The 5,072-nt window shown below is 38.4% G+C and overlaps 1 pseudogene; it reads left to right on the plus strand.

The window, feature by feature from the left end:
- The first annotated feature begins 236 nt into the window (after nucleotides 1–236).
- LOC125933868 (V-type proton ATPase subunit E 1-like) lies at nucleotides 237–1,847 on the plus strand (annotated as a pseudogene).
- The last annotated feature ends 3,225 nt before the right edge of the window (nucleotides 1,848–5,072 follow it).

Genomic DNA, 5,072 nt, shown 5'->3' on the forward strand with positions numbered 1-5,072 from the left:
TCCATTTTATTTATTTTTTTTTTCAACGTTTTTTTATTTATTTTTGGGACAGAGAGAGACAGAGCATGAACGGGGGAGGGGCAGAGAGAGAGGGAGACACAGAATCGGAAACAGGCTCCAGGCTCCGAGCCATCAGCCCAGAGCCTGAGGCGGGGCTCGAACTCACGGACCGTAAGATCGTGACCTGGCTGAAGTCGGACGCTTAACCGACTGCGCCACCCAGGCGCCCCATGATATTCCATTTTAAAGTAATTCTCCTTGGGACATCTGGAGATGTCCAGTCAGTTAAGCTTCTGACTTTGGCTCAGGTCACCATCTCCCAGTTCATGAGTTGGAGCCCCACGTTGGGCTCTGTGCTTATAGCTCAGAGCCTGGAGCCTGCTTCAGATTCTGTCTCTCTCTCTCTCTCTCTCTCTCTCTCCCTCTCTCTCTCTCTCTGCCCCTCCCCTGCTCATGCTCTGTTTCTCTCTCTTTCTCAAAAATAAAGATTAAAATAAAATAAATAAAGTAATTCTCCTTTGTTAAGTGATCCATTGCTTTCCTCAAAAAAAAAAAAAAAGGCAGTGAGAGGCAGATCTCTAAAAGAGATCTTCCTTTTTCCTCTTCTCCTTTTCCTTCTTCTTCCTGTTACTTTGCAATAACAGAAGGATTCCTGGAATAAGGGATGCTAGAAAATCTCTCTTTTTGGAGTTCCCCATTATAAAAGTGTGGGAAAACTGATTTCATTTTCCAAACAAGCAGTAGAAAAGAATTGTGGCCAAATTTCATGCAAAAAAATATTATGAGAAAAGAAGAAATAAGGAGACTAAAACCCACACACACAATGATGAAAACTCTTCAGAAAGATATGCAAACACATTGTGAAACTGTAAAATCTAATATTTCCAAATAAGCTAAAAAATTTTAAGAAAATATAGCAGCCATTAAAAAAAAACCCACATAAATTAGCATTAGAAAAACTCAAAAACTGCAAAACAAGAACCTGGGGTTCTAAAGCGGGAAACCAAGATTTCTGCTAATCTTCTTTCATCTGTCCCTTCAAAGACCAACTGGAACCCATTCATCTCTGGGCTAGCTTGGCCTTTGCCATGGCCCTCAGCAATATAGATATGTCATAGCAGATTAAGCACATGATAGCCTTCATTGAACAGGAAGACAATGAGAAAGGAAAAGAGGCAAAGGCAATGTAAAACATTAGAAAGGTGCAACCTTGTGCAAACAAAAAGACTGAACGTTACAGAACATTATGAAAGGGAAAAATGCAGATTGTGTAGCAGAAGGAAATTTAAATGTCCAACTTGAATCAAGAAAATTTAAAAGTCCTCTGAGCCAGAAGTGACCTTCTTAATGACCCAAGAAAAGCAAAATAGATGCTCAGTAAGGTGGTAAAAGGTACAACCAGGCACTGAGTGCTGGAAGCACTGGTCGTCAAGGGTTTATACCAGTTGCTATAGCTTCTAATGACTGTTTGCTGCAGGAATCAGGATCTCCTTCCATTAAAGGCGGCTGAAGTGCAAAAAATGATCCCTGTAGATCAAAAAAAATCCCACGAAAAAGATGCTGAGGTCTAAATTGATCAGAGGCCTACTTGTCTGACTAAATAGCTGGCAGTGTTGAAATCCATGATGAGGTCACAAAATAAAGGTTTCCAATACCCTAAAAAGCCAGCTGGATCTCTTAGGTTCAGGAATGATGCCAGAAATATGGTGAGCCTTGTTTGGCATGAATAGCAACAGAAAGGTTTTGGATTAAGCCTTTGAGAGGTGGAGTTTTCTCCACTGCATGTAACTATAATAATAAAGCATCTGATATTTGAAAAAAACAGGATTTTCTAGGTCACTTCCTTTTTGATGTTCTGATATAGTTCTCTCTATTCATTAGTGGAATACCTCTTCCATAGCTATTGCCTTTGTTCTAATCATTAACATGGGGAGAAAGATGCCCTTGAAATACAGGAACATGCCTCCAATTCTAGAAGTAATGCAACTTTCAGGGGTTCTGAGCATGAGGTAGAGGAGATCAGACAATGGTTGTATGACTTTCATCCAGTTTTCTGCCCTTTTTCTACTTCCAGAGATCTAATTCAGAGAATTTTACGTGAGACAGACCAGGGTAGACTTGAGTCCCCTCAGTCCTGACCACAAAATCCAGTGTTCCTGGACAGCTGAAACCCTATGCCTGTTGAGTAGCATGTTGGCAGATATGCAGAAGCAGGATGCTTCCCAAAGAAGGGATTCTGCTAGGAAGACTGGCAAAGACCCAACCAAATCAGTCTGCACGAAGGTGGACTCCAGTGCTGCCCTTTCACCTATTTGTTCCCTCATTACAATACTAAAAATCACGCCCAGAGGTGGGGATTTAACGCGCTAATGAGACATGTGGTACATGATGAAGTATGTTTTGTCCACTGTACCTGCATGCCAAACTTCTTGTATTTCCCCGCCCCTACATGCTTAGATGTCACTCCTTTCCCACGTCAGTTTCTTTAAAACCTTGCCTCAGCCTTTGTTTGGAGAGCCAGCATGAAGGTCCCTTTTGGTTGTGCTATGTCCCTTGCAGGGGAGCCCAAGCCCCAATAAAAGCCTTGCCTGGAAACTCCAGCTTGGCCTCTAGTAAATTTCTATTGCTTGGAGAGCCCAAGGTCCTGAGTGGGTGACATAAGTACCTTTAAGTCTCTGCTTTTTTGATTTAAAATGCATGTGGCAAGCATTCATTATTGCAGTAGTAGCTTCGCTGTTATTTGGGCCTAGTAGTTTTCCTCATAAGTAAATGTGAAACAGGTTTATGTGAGAAGAGAAATGAAAAAACTCAGGACATAACTAAATATTTCTTAACAAAGCATAAACAAGAAGGAACATAGAGCATATAAAAGCAACAAATAGTGTCTTAACAGAAATAGAACTGTAAGAGAAGAAAAATGCTAAAAATCAAACAGAAATGAAGGAAAGGGTGAAAAGGATTTGAAAGTAACAGATAAAGAAGACAAAGAAAGTTCCTACATATGTATATCCAGAAATACCCAAAGAAGAGAACCAGAGCAATAGAACAGAACAAATGTGAAAATAATCTAAGAAACTTTTCCTGACCAAAAAAAAAAAAAAAAAAAAGAAACCTGGAAAATCTATTGAAAAGCAAATCATGTGCCTGAAAAAACTGACCCCAAAATGGCCGACATCAAGAATTATTCTAGTAAGATGAATGAATTTTATTTTATTTATTTATTTATTTATTTATTTAAAAAAAATTTTTTTTAACATTTATTTATTTTTGAGACAGAGAGAGAGCATGAACAGGGGAGGGTCAGAGAAACAGGGAGACACAGAATCTGAAACAGGCTCCAGGCTCTGAGCTGTCAGCACAGAGCCTGACGCGGGGCTCGAACCCACAGACCGCGAGATCATGACCTGAACCGAAGTCGGACGCTCAACCGACTGAGCCACCCAGGCGCCCCAAGATTAATGAATTTTAAATGTTTATTTATTTATTTTGAGAGAGAGAGAGAGAGAGAGAGCCAGCAGGGGAGGAGCAGAGACAGAGAGGTAGAGAGAAAGAATCCCAAGCAGGCTCTGCACTGTCAGCAAAGAGCCTGACACGGGGCTCAATCCCACGAACCATGAGATCATTACCTGAGCCAAAATCAAGTCAGATGCTTAACTGACTGAACCACTTACACACCCCACTAATGAATTTTAAAGAATAACTTTAAATATTTTTTATATCAAGGAAAAAAAACCAAAAAACAAAAATGCAATCACTTATAAGAGAAATGATATCAATTGCCAGATATTTCTACCTCAACCCTTTATGGGTTAAAGATAGTAGAGTGACATATTTAACACACCCAAGGCAAGAAAATGTGACCTAAGGGTTCTGTACCATGCAAACTTATATTCAAGTATAAAGACCATAGACAAATTGTTATGAACATTCGTGAACTAAAGAAATATTGTTTCCATGCCCCTTCCTAAGATATCTACCGGAGAATAAGCTTCCAACAACCAAAATGACTAGACAGACATCAACATCAGGACTGGTGGGAACCATTACATATATATTGACTTATGGAACTAAGACAAAATAATGGATACAAAGGACAGGGTATAATATGTTATTGGTCACATGCTCTAATGAGGTGGAGAGTACAATTATCAAACATAGGGGGAGGGGGTGTGAAATGGGGAGAACATATGAAAAGTAGAACAGGCACGCTGACTGCCTTATAGTTATTACCTGAAAATAAGAAGATATTACTTCACATCAGATGCTGGGAGAGAGTAAGAGGAGGAAGGAAGAAAAGGTGGTCAGCCAATTTTGATTATTTCTCATAGTAGAGAATAGAAAATTACTAAGGGTACAACATAATGGTATTAGTATACAAGCAGCCATCCAAGCAAAACCAAAAATTTTACCAGTAAAAGAAAAGCTGAGAGAGAGAGAGAGAGACGGGGGGATGGAAGGGGAAAGGAAACAAAGATTATCTGTATAGAGCGCTTAATATGTATATATTAATATAATATAAAGATAATATGGCAGTATGAGAGCCCTTGCCAGAGCAATTAGGCAAGAAATCGAAATGAAAGCCATCAAAAATTGGAAGGAAAGAAGTAAAACTGTTATTTGCAGATTAAATGATATTATACATAGAAAATCCTAAAGAGTCCATCAAAAAACTATTTGAACTAATAAAAGAATTCAGTAACATTGCAGGATACAAAAGTAATATACAAAACTCTGTTGCATTTTTATGCACTAATAATGAACTATCAGAAAAAGAAATTAAGAAAACAATCTCATTTGCAGTTTCTTCAAAAAAGAATCAAATACCTAGGGATAAATTTAACCAAGGAGGTGATAAACTTATACATTGAAAACTGTAAGACATTAATGAAAGAAGTTGAAGAAAGCATAAATAAATAGGAAGATATTCCATTCTCAGGGATTAGAATAATTAATATTGTTAAAATCTAATACTGACCAAAGCAATCTACAGATTCAGTGCAATTTTTATCGAAATTCCAACAGCATTTTTCACAGAAATACAACAATCCTAAAATTTGATATGGAACCACAAA

This window comes from Panthera uncia, assembly GCF_023721935.1.
Source record: "Panthera uncia isolate 11264 chromosome A1 unlocalized genomic scaffold, Puncia_PCG_1.0 HiC_scaffold_16, whole genome shotgun sequence".
NCBI classification, from domain to species: Eukaryota; Metazoa; Chordata; class Mammalia; order Carnivora; family Felidae; genus Panthera; species Panthera uncia.